This window comes from Helianthus annuus, chromosome 7 (genome assembly GCF_002127325.2).
Source record: "Helianthus annuus cultivar XRQ/B chromosome 7, HanXRQr2.0-SUNRISE, whole genome shotgun sequence".
Taxonomy (NCBI): Eukaryota; Viridiplantae; Streptophyta; class Magnoliopsida; order Asterales; family Asteraceae; genus Helianthus; species Helianthus annuus.
This window is the reverse complement of record NC_035439.2, coordinates 5,726,054-5,743,231: the sequence shown is the minus strand read 5'-3', so window position 1 is coordinate 5,743,231 and position 17,178 is coordinate 5,726,054. Positions and strand designations below refer to the sequence as shown.

Genomic DNA, 17,178 nt, shown 5'->3' with positions numbered 1-17,178 from the left:
AATAACCACACAAAATAAATACTACAAGTTTTACACAACCTATAAGCTTTTAACCATCTTTTTAAGTGTTTTTAGTAAACTTTATTGCATCATCATGTAAGTTTACAAGTTTCAACCGTTACAAATCCTTTTAACCACTTTAAATTAGTTCGAGAAGGTGTTTTAAGTAACTTACCACTAGCTCGAAGCTAGGGAAGAATCTAGACGCAAATAGGGTGGATAAAAGCAAGAGAATGAGGTCCTTGGCAATTCGTGAGCTCCACACTCCGTGATTCACCTTTGTGCACTTTGTAGAATACTTGGAACACTTGAGATGGCAAAAGAATATAGTGATGGTGGCAAGGGGAGTTCGGCCGTAGCTTGTTTAGAAAGGGAGAAAGGTTTGTTTTTTTTTTTTTTTGTTTGTGGTTAGTGGGAGTGATAGGTTATTTTATAACCTAATGCTCTTGTCCATTGGTTATAATGCCCACAATAGTACAAGCATATCTTAACAAAATTTGCATGGGGAATTGGTGAATCCTTGAAGTGGCCATATGGGAAATCGTTAGTTTGAAAGGGAGGGGGCCATGTGTGCCGCAAATTTTAAAGGAAAGTCAAACCAGTGGTTAGATGATGGGGCATTTCCAAGCATATAGTTAGTAAATATAGTTACAAGATATTTAGTGGAGCTTTAACGATTATTGGTGAGTGGGGCTATGTTTCTTGAATCGTGAATCAACTTATGGGGGTAGATGTAACTTTGTGGGTAAATAATTTATTTAGTGGGAGTTTAATGTTATGCCTAGTGTTTAGCGCGTACCGGGTATCATGTAAGGTGTTATAGTGTGAAGAGTAACATAAGGGGTGTTAGGGTGTTCGGGGACCCTAACTGGCCCAGAGAAAGAAAAATAATGTTAATGGCAATATTTTCATGTTCCGGGTATAGTCCGGTTGTTCGGTTGGATAGTAATCCGTTAAAGCGCTTATCAAAGCTTTTAAGTGTCGTAAATACCATTTTTAGTGACACAACTTATTCCTGACACTTTGGAAAGTGTCTAATAATATTTTTCTCGTGTTTTGGCACTTTATTAGTTAGCCAAAAGCTGATTTGTTAATTAAAGTGCTGTGTTTTGTGCTTAGTGTATGTTTTAGGCACATCCAGTCACCGTAACTTATTCCTAGAGACGCAGTTCTACAACCCTTGTATCCCTACACTCACTGTGGGTGTAGTAAAATATTTCTGGCTCATTCAGGCCTTTAGAGGCAGTGTCTGCCTGATGCTGGCTATATCAGCATGTTCACTGTGTATCCGTTTAGTGCTACTGTGCTTTTTGTGCATCAAGTTTGCCACTAGAGTTCAGTAAATAAATAATGTAGTGACAGGAAAAATCAAAGTGTGATGCAGACATGTACATGTATCAACAATCAAGTAGCAGTTTATCAGAAATCTCAGTTAAGCACAGTAATTAGGCAACAGTTAATAGCTAATTAAGTCGTACGGGTACCTGGTTTTGTGAGGGTTGTCACATAGAGATCTTGACTCATGCTCATTCATCCGCTTGTGGAGGTCATTTTAGCGGGCATAAAACGGGCTATCGGGTTTTGTCGTGTGGGTTTTATTGGCCCACAATTTTCAAGGATGCGTGTGAGTTTGCAAGGAATTGTGTGAATTGTCAAAAAGATGGGAAGTATTTCAAAGAGGGACGAGATGCCATTGCAACCAATTTTGGTTGTGGAAATATTTGATGTGTGGGGAATTGACTTTATGGGTCCCTTCCCAAATTCCAATGGGTTTTTGTATATTTTGGTGGCGGTGGACTACATCTCGAAGTGAATTGAAGCTATTACAACAAGAAGAAATGATCATTCGGTTGTTTGTAAGTTTGTTCAATCCAACATTTTTGCCCGTTTTGGTATTCCAAGAGTTATCATTAGTGATGGTGGTTCGCATTTCAAGAACTTTAATTTCGGAAAATTGTTGAAGCGGTATAGCGTGAATCACCGGATTGCTACACCTTACCATCCGCAAACTAGTGGACAAGTCAAAGTGTCCAACCGTCAAATTAAATAAATTCTCATGAAGACGGTTCGAAGCGATAGGAAGGATTGGTCTAGTAAATTAGATGATGCGTTGTGGGCATACCGAACAGCCTACAAGACTCCAATTGGTACAACACCTTACCGGATGGTGAATGGAAAGGGTTGTCACTTACCAATGGAGTTAGCTCATCGGGCGCATTGGACTTACGGTAGAAACCTACTGGTTTATGCTGGGGCACCGTAAATTACGGTGGCTACCGTAATTTACGATAGGCCTGGCGAATGAAAGGGTGCAGCAGGTTTCCGCAGTTACATAAAAAAATATAATAAATAAATAATCAGGTCACGTGAACTTAACCCTCACCACTTAATTTCTGCATTCATTTCCCAACCACACATCTCACCTATCTTTATCATCTTCCCCACAAGATCTAAAAAACCCCCACAACTTATTCAAACCTTCAAATCCTCATATCTTTCTCAAATCTTAACCAAATCAAGTGAATTTTGGGTCTATCTTGATTGAATTTTCACGTACTTGCCGATTTTGAGGAAAGATTTGCGAGAAAAACGCGTTTCCTTGGCCGATTGACAAACCCTAGGGCTGAAAATTTTTGGGGGTTTTTGAAGTTTTTGAGTTTCTTGTGTTCTAGCATCTTCAATCCAAGGTATGTGATGTTTATGTGTTATTTTTGATGATGCATTGTGAAGATGAAGGTTATTGTTGTTACTTGTTTACACACACTTGCTTGTTCATAGTTTTTGTCATGATAAATTGTTACTTGGAGCATCGTTATGGTTGTAGATGTAGGATTGATGTTAAAGTTGTGACCTTTTGGGAACCTCTACATTGTAGAGGCACCATGCCCAATTTTTGTGAAAATAATGTATGAATTTTTGTTCACTAGCATCTACAACCATAGCAACAAGCAAGTGTGGGGAATTTTGGTGGAAAAGGGGCTGATTGTTATGTTGTTTGTGTTTGTGATGTGTGTAGGAAAATGGTGAGAACTAAGGAAAGAGCAGGAGCTAGTTCTTCTTCAAAAGGCAAAGGCAAACAACCAGAAGAACAACTGAAGAAGAAGAGATATTTGGGTAGGGATGATGACAGTGAAAGTGATGAGGAAGAGATGATAGAGTTGGACCCGGCTGACAAGCCAAGGTGGGAAGCGGGTCCGTTAGACGAACAGCCGGAAGAGTGGAAGCCGACATTATTTCATGATCGAATGAACCGTTTAAAAAATAAAGTTGTTGTGTTTATCTGTGAAAGAGAGGTTAGAGAAGTAGAGTTCTCACCGAGCCATGTCCGGCTAAACTCTTCGGTGATCATCCTAGGTGAATGTTTCTGAAACTTTTGTGTGTTTAATTTCTGCATTGCTAGAATGATATCTTGCGTTGCTTGAATGTCATGGTGTATGTTTGATTGTTTGTAGTGTGTTAATCCATATTGCAATTTCTAGTCTTAATCGTACGTTCTTGGTGCCGTTGGCAACCGAGATATCACGGGAAGGGTTAGGGTTGGTTATTGGTTAATAGATCATCGGGAAACAACCTCGCGTTATCTAATCCGAGTACTTTGTTCCCTTTTATCACTTCAATCACATATACACGAGTTATGTCTATGTAACTCTTTCTAGTGAAATTGCACACAACTGTTTAAAGAAACTGAAACCTAGGGTGATCATTGTTCTCTCCTAATTGTTTACAACCAACTTTGATTTGAATTAGTTCTTAATTTAGTTTTCTAAAACAACAATCCACAATCTTGAATTTTAATTTTCTGCAATTTAGTTTAATAATTAGTTTAAGTGCAAAGCTATATAATCGACACATCTTCCACATACTCCCTGAGTTCGATACCCTACTACCACTAACTACAGTTGTTTAGGGATTAAATTTGCGTGACCCACGACATCACGTCAAATTTTGGCCAAAAATTTGACGTGATGTCGTGGTCACAATCAAATTTAATCCAATTACAACTAATTAGCTAGCGGTAAGTGGGTATCGAACACAGGGAGTTTGTGGAATATGTGCTATCTCGATGTGTGTCTAAATTAACTAAAGTAAACTAAATTGCAAGAAAAGTAAATTCATTGATTTGGTTGTTTGGTTTTAATTATCTAAATTGAACTAAATTAGATTACAAATCAAAGTTAAGTTTTGTAACAGGATAAGAAGGTAGCGATCATCTCGAGTTTCAGGTTTTAAGTGACAATCAAGGTTTATGTTCAACTGGAAAGAACTACATAGACATAGCTCATGCAAGATCAATTGTTTGTGATGAAAGGGAACTAAGTACTCGGATTCCTAGAACGCGAGGTTGTTACCCGATGACCAATCAACATATATCCAACCCTAATCCCTCCCATGATATCTCGATTGCCAACGGCACCAAGAACGTATGGTTTAGAACTATTATCAAACACACATTAACAATTTACAAACAATCATTCAAACACCATAATAAACTAAACAACACATGCAAAGTCTATTATTCCAGAAATTAAAGAACAAAACATAATTGTCACAAGTAAACCTTACATTCGGGATGATCACCAAGCAAACCTAGCCGGTCATAGTGTGGTGAATCATCATCACAATCAAACCTTTGTTCATTCGAATCCAAAACAAAGTCCTCATGTTTAGACCACTCAAGAACACAAGAAGATAGCCAAAAACCGCCCCTAAACTGCTCCAAAACCGTCCACACTGATTGGCATTGAAAAGACACAATAAAACATCATAAAATAGGGCAGTTACACATTTCTCGCTAGCCTCCATCGTAAATTACGGTACCACCGTAACTTACGGTGGCTTGGAATGGCTTACGGTGGGTCTCTACTGCCATACGGTGGAAGAAAAATGTTGGGGTCTACCGTAATTTACGGTAGCTACCGTAAATTACGGTAGGCTTCAGCATGCAATTTTGTTTTCAGCATAACTTTTTCGTTTCAACTCCGTTTTCTTCACCGTTTTCGCCTACGTTCTCGTAATTTCGTCCTCTATAATGCTATCCTCTTAATTCTTCCATAACAATAATTGATTTTTTTCATATACTCTCCATCTTTCAATTTCCAATCCATTTGCGCCTATTCGAAGCTTCATTTCCACACTTTTAGGCTCCAAATGTACCTGAAACACAAGCAACCGTAGTTATCTAATTCTAGACAATTACCCGATTAAATGTGGGATTTTAATATCATTTATACCACTTAAGGGTTGTCCTACGGACTACCCGTCAAGTTCGGGCCGTTTAATATGTTTGCTCAGTTTCGCGCCTTAGGTTGGGAGGCGGCGCTTAGTTGTTATGAAAAAGACAACAAGAATTTGTTTATGGATGAGATTCAGGAATGGATGGCTACTTTGAAATGCAACAGGTACGACAGGCCATCGCAAATGAAGCTAACGGTCACTGTTAATGGGATAAAGGTGGAGATGTCATTCGATACTTTGCGGAAATTGGCAAAGTTTGATAGTTTGCCTGCCCGTGATTATACCATCCCTAGTCTTGATGATTTGCTTATCAAACCGGAGGCCCACCCGAGGTGGAATGACATGTTAGCAGCCTTGTTCTTGCCAGGTACTTTTAGTGGTAACTTGTATAAAAAGAATTTGAAGATTGAGGCAAAATTGTTGCTAACTATTTGCATCTTGAATGTCATTGCAAGGAGAGGCGATAAGCAAGAGGTGAGATACCCGGAGATACCCGTTATTTACTCGTTGCTTCACGGGTCTCCTCGCTTTCCGATACGGTATTTGATCATGAATCATCTCTGGATATGCCGCAAAAAAGTGGGGAGGAGCATCATTCTGTATTGTCGGATTATTACGGGGTTGATGAAACAGTTCAAGGCTATCACATCGGAAGACAGGGGGCAACAAAAAGGCACAAGCCATTTGACATACAAAGGATGGGTATTGGATGGACCTACGATCAGTCGGAAAGATATCACAAGCTCAAGTCGAAAGGTCAAAGATGGAGAGCTTTGAAAGTTGATGCAAGAGCATTACTACCGGGTGAAGCGGACGAGCCCGAACGCGAAGTTGATGCGTTTGCTTTCGGGGAATGGAATGATATGATGTCTTCCATTTTTGGGCCTCCTCAGCCACGCCTCTACTAGTCAGGTCGTGCTTCTTCTTGTATATTTTTGTGAATATTTGTTTGTTTGTTATGTTTATGGTCGGGTGGATGGGTGGTGTTTAGTTTGTGATGTTATGTTTTGGGTTGTGCACGTTGGTGGTGTTATGTTCTTAAAGAAAAAAATAAAAAAATATATATAAAATGAAAAAGACCAAAAAGAAATTTGTGGTTTGAGATTTAAAGTTTTTGTTGATGTTGAAGGGTTTAGCGATCAAGCCCTTCCAAAACCATACATTGGGGTCAATGTATCCCAAGTGTGGGGATGGGGGGAAATTTTGAGGTTTTAAAAATTTTTAAATCAAGCAAAACAATGTGATAATTTGAATACCTAGGATTACACCCAAGTGACACACCGGCAACCCTTAATACCCTTTGTTCTTGGTGAGAGTTGAAGCCACACTTGTATATAAATAATGCTTGTCTTTGATGAGAGTGGCAACGGGTGGGGGTGCATTAGAACTTGTGCTTGAATACGGTTCGAGGCCTTAGTTGAATATGAATGTAGAAAGGATAAGGGCATTTAGGTAGCCTCGTCATAGTGTGTGCGAGTGTGGGATTTGGGGGGTTGGACCTCATAAATTATATATATGAGCTTGGTAGTGAGAGGGGCGGGGATTTGGACATTTAGTTGCCCATTTTGTGCCTAAAGCCGATCATTTGTTACCCCTTAGTTAGTTTCCTAAAAAAAATTTACCCGACTTGACCCGGTCTTATAGTATTAGTAGTTATTTTAGTCATGTTTAGATATGTTATGTGAATGTTTAGTTTGTTAAAAAAAAGAAGAAGAAAAGGAGGAAAAGAAAAGAAAAAGAAAAATGGAAAAAGTAATGGAAAAGATGGAAAAAATGATGTGGAGTTGTCTTGTATATAGGAGTTTATGTTTGGTGTTTGTTTGTTTCATTGTGTAATAAAAGATCGGGTTAAGTCCTTCGCTACTACATATATATTCCATTTCCTACCCGTACACCTAGCCACGTTACAACCTTTAAGCCCCTTTGATTTGCATTCATGTTTGGCACTTGTTAGGAGAAGGACTGATTTAGGTACAAGCTTATAGTTATGCAATCACTCGTTTGCCTTTTGTGTGTCTAGCTTACAAATGCTAGTGCTTACTTGTTGCCGAGAGGAGAGATATAGCGAGGGGTGTGTTGTTTTGGGTGTTAAGAAAGGGTTAGTAAAAGGATAACATGTTTATGCTTGATTTATGTTGATCGCCTGTGTTTTGAAAATGGTTTTGATGGGTTGCTTGGGACCCGCAACGGTTAAGTGTGGGGATGTGATGGGTGGTCCATAGGACGACCCTTTATGATGTTAAAAGATGTGTTAATCCCGCATTTGATCACGTAACTATCTTGAATTAGATGACTACAGTTGCTTATGTTTCAGGTGCGTTTTGGATCTTAAAATGGGATAAACGCTGCTTCGGATGGAATGGATTGGAATGGGTCAAGCAAAGATGGAAAGAAGAAACAAAACAGGAGATCCAAGGGTCCACCGTAATTTACGGTGGCTACCGTAAATTATGGTAGCCCCTGAAACTTCCCAGTCCCACCGTAACACAGTAGAGAAGTGGCATAACAGTTTGACGTCTACCGTAATTTACGGTAGGTACCGTAAATTACAGTAGAGGCTGCGAGGAAAAATGTACCTGCCTCATTAAAACCGTTTTCAAGTGTCTTTTCACATTATTGATGATTGGAGACGTTTCTCTGCACTTTGGGGGCGAATTTTGGCTTTGGATAGTGTTTGTGAACAATTTATAACATTCCGGTTTATCTTTCGATTCTATGAACTTTAATCTTGATCTTATGATGATCCACCGAACAATGTCCGGCTAAATTTGTGGTGATCATATTAGGTGAAGGTTTTTCTAAGACTTTTGTGTGTTTTTCCTTATTTTCTAGAATGATAACTTGGTGTGTTTGCTATGCTTATCATGGTGTATGAATATTTTATTGTAACTTGTTAATTGATGTTTCAATTCTAGTCTAAATCGTACATTCTTAGTGTCGTTGACAATCGAGATATCACGGGAAGGGTTAGGGTTGGATATTGATTGATTGATCATTGGGAAACAACCTCACGTTAATATAATCCGAGTACTTTGTTCCCTTTCATCACAACAAATGTTTATGCATGAGTTATGTCTATGTAACTCTTTCTAGTTGGAATTTTGCACAAGTGTTAAAATAAACCGAAACCTAAGATGGTCATTTTCTCATAATCTGAATTACAATCCAATCTTGATTAGCAATTAGTTGATAAATTAATTTTTAAATCAAACAATCCAAACTCTTGATTTTTAATTTCTGCACATTAGGTTAATTGTAGTTAATTTGCAAGACTATAGAATCAACACATTTTCCACAAACTCCCTGTGTTCGATACCCACTTACTGCTATCTATTAGTAGTAATTGGATTAAATTTGCATGTACCTACGACATCACGTCATCGCGCATAGCAAAAGGTAACCCATTGATGTACTTCCTTATCTTGTGGTCGGTGGTCATAACGAGATGAGGAACAATGAAACTAAGTTGTTTGAAGCGAGTAGTATAGGCTTGGTTATCATCACCAACTTGTTTTAAAGCCCATAATTCTTCTTCTAACCTTTGTTGCTCATGCGGAGGGCAGAATTCTTCCATCATCAGTGTCTTAACTTCCTCCCAAGGTAAGGCATAAGCAACTTCGTTAGGACGAAGATTCCTTTCGTTTGTCCACCATTCGAGAGCTCGGGCTTGGAATACCCCAGTCGCACTACGTGTTTTGAGCTCTTCGAGGCATTCACTGTTGATGAGCATGACTTCTATGCTATCAAACCACTCGAGCATAGCAGTCACCCCATCATTACCAGTGAATGGCTTGGGGTTGAAAGACGAAAAGTGCTTGAAGTTAAATGACACAGGCTTGCATGCTTCAACCTTCGAATCGATCGACGGAGGAGTTTGGAGTATCAGAAGTTCGAATCTCAGTGACGATCTTAGGGATGATGCGAGCAATTTGATTGGCCATAAATACCATCATCTTCTTTTGAGAGCTGGTCTTTGACTTCCTAGTCGATTTGGAGAGATGAGAAGACATCTAGGATTCAAAAGAACGAAAAGATCAAAAGAATGAAAAGAGTGAGACTTGATCATAATGTTTGTTTAAGAAAAATTGTTTTCGTGAAATAAATCACATAGCATAAAGCGTCACATAGCATAAAATGTTCAAATTGTGTTACATAGCATGTAGGATCGTTTCGATACCTGATGAGTCTATCAGAAGAGCGCTTAGACAGAATCAGAGGCGGAATTCATTGATTCGGTCTTCGTAAAGCTTGATTTCACTACTTAACGTCTCCTTTATTGATTATATGACAAATATACAAGATTCTGGAGACAAAATTTCACATAGCGTAACATGAATTTCACATAGCATAATATGAATAAATGAAAGCATCGTAAATTTAGTTTGTTCACGAGAGATTATTATTGTTTTTGATTGCGATAAAAATGCGAATTGCGTAAAAAGTTTGAAATGAACGAAGTAACGAGTATAAAATTCACATATAAATTGAGATAACATAAAAGAGAGGCTCAATAAAACTTTGGATTGTTTCGGGTAGAGAAACGTCGACTATTCCAAAGTGGGTCGAAAGTCCTTTCGAATTAGAGAAAACGTGCTTTGGCCTATAGGTAAGATACTCTCATCGAGAAGCAAGTAACGGTATCTTACCCTTCCAGTTACTACACATCTCTAATCAATTGAAATGATTGGGACTTTGGCGAGATCGAAAATCAAGGAATGGGACTTAATCGACAAACCCCTAACTTGACGAATTCGTACCCTAAATGTGGTTGGTACTCGTCGGGTCAAAATATAATTTCGTCGCTTTGACGAGGGTCCACTAGAGTTGAAATGGAAATTACCATTAAGGTGTGGATTTCACTCCTAGCTTAATGGTGTAATTTTGTGCAAAAATAGTTTAAGGTAGAATGAGAGTCGTTTACCAAATTATTGGTTTCACGCCTATTTTGGTAAAGTCGTCTCGTTTATGTTACGAGTCCTCAAATAATCAAAAGTGTATTCATGTTAGCCTTAGGAAAGGCATGTAAGTTAACAAACAAGGAGAATTTCTAGGAAACATGTAAGGTAGGATGCATAAGTTTTAAACAACAAATAAGAGACAAAGTTCCTAAAACTATATACTAGGGCAAAGCATTCCTACTTTTTCCTAATTCCCTAAAGTTATGGCTTTGATACCAATCTGTCACACCCCAACCGATGGCGGAAACATCGGGATGAGACGAAAACGAGATTGTAAGAGACTTCATAACAATAACAATATGTGATAATATAATTTAAATTCAAATTTCATTTCAATACTAAATGTCATACAAGATTCAATAAAAGACAACAATTGTTTCATAACATAACATCAAAATAACAAAATTAATCTAGGTGTGTATCTAAGTCCACCTAAATTGCATTTCTTCTCATCATCAACTCATCAATCAACCTTCAACATGTATTAAAATATCAACAAAAAGTTGGCGAGTATACAAGTTTTGTTACATAGCATAATATAGTATAAAAAGTGCTCATATCCAACATGATTCATAATATGAAATACTAGTATGCTAAAATGGCGTACAATGTGTTCAAACCCAAGTATACAACGTGTTAAAAGAGCCTATTCCAAATAGAGTAGCGGGAGGTAACGAGTTTAACTTAACAATACCCAAAGACTAATGGGCGGTGCATTAATCCTATAGCGTTATAATTGTTAAGTTAGGCTAGCAAAGTTAATGAGCATATATCGACCAAATAGTTTACAAAGCATACGAGATTAACAAGCATCACACATAGCATCATGTTAAGCATGTATAGAGTGTGTTTAAAATAGTTTAAGTGTCATGTGATTTTGTATTACATACATGTTGCATCCCAAAGTGTTAAAGAGTAAAAAGGGATCGAGTATACTCACGGTTTTGCAAGCTTTCCTACTTGAAATCCCGCGAGTGATGTTGGTGGATGGATTAATTTGGAGCACCTTGTCTTTCTACACGAAGAAAACATAGGTATGTGAGTTTGGGGAATAACGGAAGATTACAGATTCGGAATCCAAATTACATGAACATAGACATAGGAAAATAATCATCCATCACATATGATGCTTTGATGATATACTTACTAACTTGACAATGTCCACTTGTTCATCATCAAGAGTTCGGTTTGTTTGAATGTTACATAAGTATTACATAGAGTATACTATATCATATATGTCAAGCATGAGGTAGAAGATTAAAGTCTTCTTTTAGGCACCTCTAAGTATCATAGAAATCATGCATGAGGTAGGAAGTACAAGCTCCCATTTAGGTACCTCCACTGTTCACCACTACACTTGTTGTCATAAACAACAAGAAGGGTCATGAACTTACAAGTATAAATGAAATAACAACAACTATTCTACGAGGAAAACATCAAGCAATGTGTGGATTTTCAAGTAGGATAGCCTAAGCTAATCCTAAATCACACAATCATCAAACCTTAGGCTTGAACATCACTTATGGGTTAAACCCTTGAACAAAACAGAAAGTTTGTGAGGTTTTAACCTCTGATTTAACATGTCTCAACCTTGTTTTTAAGCCTAACTAACCATAGATGAGGTTATAAGCATAAGGACATAGGTTTGAGATGAGTTAGACTCAAGTTCAACTATGATTAACAAGTTTAGATGAAATAGAAACAAACAGTCCACTTTGGAGCCTTTTTGGTGAAATTCCAGGGCTTGGTTTTCCATGGAAAACCTCTGGAAATGTTCCTAAGGTTGTTCCAAGCAATTAGGAAAAAGAATCGAGTGAAAAGACGAAGAATCGAGTGAGTTATGCATACTTTTGTGAAGGTTGATGTTTCTGCTCGAATCTTCAAATTACCAGCTGATTAGAGGGATATTGAGAGTGTTTTTGAGAGTTTATAAAGTGGAAATGGCTTGGGGAATGATGGGTTTATATAGGGAAGAGTCTGGTTAGGTGTTAGGTGTGTAATTAATGTTAAAACTTTTTTAAAACTAAAACAAAATCACCAAAACCCGCTTAAAATTGAGCTGGTAATGTTTTCTGCGCGCTGGATTTGTTGACGGGACGCGAAGACGAACTGGGCCTGGTCACAGGCCACCTTGGCTCGGTTGGGCAAGAGTTTAAGGGATTGTTGGTGTCGGGTTTGTTTGATGAGGAGTCCATGGCCGAGTGGTTGTGCGGTTGCTTGATGAGGCTGGTGACCCAGGTTCGAGTCTCGCTGTCATCAGTTATATATATATATATATATATATATATATATATATATATATATATATATATATATATATATATATATATATATAGGGAGCCGCTAGAATGAAAACCACCCCGAGTTGTAAGAACCGCATCTGTAAATTATAAACTAGATGTGTATATTATAAACACATCTGTAAAAAAAAAAATTTAAACGCCCCCCCCCCCCCCCCGAGGGGGTAGTTTTTTACACCACAAGTTTGGTAAAAAAAAAAAGAAAAATAAAAACACCAAACTTGTGGTGTAAAAAACTACCCCCTCGGGGGGAGGGGGGGGGGGCGTTTAAATTTTTTTTTTTACGGATGTGTTTATAATATACACATGTAGTTGTAAAAAAAATCATGGTAAACGGCGACCCGGATGGTGTGGTTCTCACGGTTCTTACAACTCGGGGTGGTTTTCATTCTAGCAGCCCCCTATATATATATATGTATATATATATATATATATATACACATATATATATATACATATATATATATATATGTATATATATATATATTGTTTTAAAACACTCCACTTTCAGCAAATTACTCAAATAGTCCCTGTAATTTTTAAATTCCGCAATTTACTCTAAGATCCCTTGACTTTAACTAACTTAGTTATGTTGTTTATATATAAAAAGAAACTAACTCTATAATTTAAACTAACTAGGTTAGTTTGTATTTACTAACTTTAAAATCTAACAAGACGAAAAAATAAATTTTTAAATTGTAAAATTAATTAGTTAAATAAAATAAATAATTGATCATTTCATAACGGATTAGATTAAGGATACGATTATTTATTTGCGAAGGTTTCAAGTTTAAAGATTAGAATACAAATTTCGCTATTTGTTTTAGAACCTGCGTTTTCTTCGTACTTGTGGTTTTACTTTCCTTTTTTGCTTGTGTTTCAACAATCTGTGACTTCCGCTTTTCTCTTCTATGAGACTCGTCGCTTTATACATTCTCGACATTCTTTGAATCCATCTAAAATTTATTTATAAATATAAAACAACGTTAATAAATAGATATGCAATCGTTTATTGTATCAGGCTATAAATATATAAAGGTGACCCGTTTGACGCATTTACATGATTTGTAGGATTGGTAGTTTATATCTATGCAAATAATAGTTAACTTGGTATAGTTATAGTTTTTATTAATGCAGGTCTCGGTTAAATGCGGTCAACAAGTATAGGTACTAAAAAGCCCAAGCCAACCCCATTTGACTGACACACAAAAGCATTGCTTCTTGATGTAAGTGTAACTTTTTTTACGTTCTCTGTAGACAAAAGTGTAACTATTTTTTACTTTCTCAGTAGACAAAATTTAAACGGGTCAACAATTTGTTGGTTTATAAACTTTATATATTCAGAAAACATTAGTATAAGCAGTACTAGTAGGGTATAAAATTAGTATGATGACCATACTATGATCATACGTTACGATAGTATGATCATATTGTTTGGTAGGGTATAAAATCAGTATGATGATCATACAATACGACAATATGATCATACAGTTAGGTAGGGTATAAAATCAGTATGATGATCATACTATAATCATACAGTACCTGCAGCTGGTCTCTGAAGCAGCTTCTGAAGTTTGAACTGTCGTGCTATGGTCAAGTAGCTGCAGATTTTGTATTCTATTTCTGAATGACTGAATGAATAGCTTATAGTCATACATAACCAGGGGCGGACCTAGGTTATAGGTTGGGTGGGCGGGCGCACCCCCTTGAAAAAAATTAGTGTATTTTATAGGCAAAAATTCCAACTGCACCCTTTGAAATGTTGGTTAAGAGCCACATTCGCACCCCCAATAAATAATTTCTGGGTTTGTCACTGTATATAACTATTATCTATCAACTTTAAATTAGGTCAATCTATTATCTATTATATATAATAAATGAAAAAAAAATGGGCTGATGTGGCAGTTTGTGGTGCTTCCTCACATTCATTTGGGCGGGAAAATGAGTGGGTCAAGGTTATATGTATATGGGCCAGGACGCGGGGTCCATACCCGTTTAATGACCCGCCTATATAATCTTCTAAATCCCCCATCCCCCTACACAGCTTCCAATCCCTAAAAACATCACACCGCACAACACCATCCATAGCCTCAACCGATCCTTTGTCTGTTCGATCTCCCAAATATTTACAACGCATCTATATCCCTACAATTGCTATCGCATCTCAAGACTTATTCCATCGTTTTCTTCACCGTTGCTCTCACCGACGAACTTTCACTGTAGTGGACTTTCTAGCAATATTGAAGGTATGATTTCTTGCCTTTGATTCTATTTTGCTTTGTGTAGGTTTTAATTTTGTCATCAAAATACAATGTGATGTTTCATATATCAAATTTTGTACCATTCTCCTATAATTAGCTTTTATTTTTTAAAATCTAAAATTTCATTTACATCAATTTAGTTTTATATTGAGTCTAGGTTGTTTGTCGCTGATGATGCATTTGAAAATTCAACAGGTCCTTAATTAGTGTAGTCATATTAATTAAGGTACTGTAAATCTCTTTTCCTTCCATCTTTAATATGTTTCTATTTTCATGATAATACAAAAAAATAGGAAATTCTTTTGTCTAGATCTCTTTCTTTTTTCACTTTATAATTTTCTTTTATGTGAATTTTTATTCTATAAGCTATAATTGATTGACCAATTCCAATAGTTGCATCTTTTGGAAGTTAAATTTCGTAGTTATATTGCAAGTATCTTGAATATATTTTGTTTTGTGCAGAACAGTACCTGAACTGACTAAAGATTACCGAATAGGTGAATTCAACCGATATAATTCAAGGTACAAATTGATGGTAAAACAATTTCTTTGTATCATACATGGGCTTTAATTAAATATTTTTTTAATTGTTAATGGCTCAACAGTTGGTTATCCTATTTTTTTCTCATGAAAGAATTGACTCATTATTCATGAATCTAGCAAATGACATGTTGACAGAAGACTAGAAATAACAAGAACATCTTAAGTGATGTTAATCTGAGAGGAGGAGTTCATATTTATTTTGTGTTGTCAACGAAGAGCTTTATCATGGTATGTACAAGTTTACTTTTAAATGAATTTTCATATTTTATAGAGATAATTTAGCTTATATTTACTATTACTCGATCTTTAGAATGAATGATAATAAGGAGAATAGCGATGTGAATCAAGTTCATAGACTCATTCCCATTTTGTATTGTATAGTAGTAGTTTATCTATTGATTATATATAGGAGGTTGTTAATTTCTAATTCTTTAATTATATAAAGAGTTTTTTTTAAATTTATTAAGATGTATATTATCTCTTTTTCAGCTTGAGCTACTATCAATTGTGGAGAAGTTGCGAGACATATGGTACAAAGGATCTAGAAATCAACAAAGTAAGGTTTGTAGTAGATTTTATGATCTGCTAACCAGTATTTTACATTTGACTGTCATCTATGTAGCTGGTTTTTAATTTACCATAGAGTTGTGCTTTCATATGATCAGTGTATCAGTGATCAACTCACTAGAACATGCTTACAAATAATATTATTTACATGTGAATGCCTTTAATCTTTCTAATAATGATGCAGGCTTTCTCCCATATGAGGAGAAGAAGGTAATGGAGAAAATTTGTGTTGCATTTTAGGTAGATGACTCTGAAAATTTGGTTGATTTCTTGCTGGACTTTGATTAGGATAAGTTTATGAAAGCTTTTTTAATGGTATGATTCTATCAACGATATGTGTTAACATTCAATTCATATGCGTATACCCCATATTCTACTAAAGGGATCTTACTCACTATCTCTCTTTCCGTTTCTGTATTTTATGGTTAGCATGTTCAGTTATGTATTTACTTTATTTTTCGTTTTCGGTATTTTGATATTTCGACTTCTAACTAATGCATATGATGGGCATATATAAGGCATGTGGGCACGGGAGGCACCAGCGAAGCTTTAGCGCCTGCTGTATGTGGGCATATTTCGTGCTTCTTTGGGTTGTATATGTTACCTTTTTAGGTTCTACATAGAGGTTATGTATATGTTAACCGTATATAGAGGTTTTATTATCTAAGTTTTGAGTGTTTAAGGAGTGGTACTTGTCATTATATTAAATATTATGTATCTTCGACTCATAGTAGATTTTCTGATTTTAGGTTTAGGATTCAAGGCTTGGTGTACAATTATCTAAACTTCTATATTTGATGTATACCATTTGATTAATGAAATTTCTACTAAGTGTTATTAAGTGCAGCTGATGCAGGACCGCCTCGACAACCAAAGTTTAGTCTTTAATGAATCATAAGCAACCATTAAGTTAATAAGTCTACTTACAATGTCACAACTCGTGATTAAGTTTATGAAAACTTTATGACTTTTCTTTTAGCGGGAACATCAATATGTCATACTTTTTGTATGATTTTAAGGGTGTATTAATCATAAATAGTTTTTAATAAAAGTAATTTTCTCGAGCCCGGGAAGCAATCCCGGGTGATAACCTAGTATATATATATATATATATATATATATATATATATATATATATATATATATATATATATATGTAAAAGATATCCAACGTATGGCCTGCAAATTGCAATCTTTAGTTTTTATTATGTGGGCCCCATATTTTTCTTGTTTTTTAGGCCCCTACCTTTGCTTCTAAACAAGATTTTAATTTTTAAATCATTTAATAAAGAAGTATTATGTGTTTGTAACCTA

General features: G+C 36.2%; 1 long non-coding RNA gene across 1 annotated transcript; it reads left to right on the top strand.

Moving 5' to 3' along the window:
* Window positions 1–14,551: 14,551 nt before the first annotated feature.
* Window positions 14,552–16,581, top strand: LOC118480543. The gene is made up of 3 exons (XR_004863194.1): window positions 14,552–14,739; window positions 15,217–15,525; window positions 15,787–16,581. It is a non-coding gene; the product is annotated as an uncharacterized LOC118480543 (long non-coding RNA).
* The last annotated feature ends 597 nt before the right edge of the window (window positions 16,582–17,178 follow it).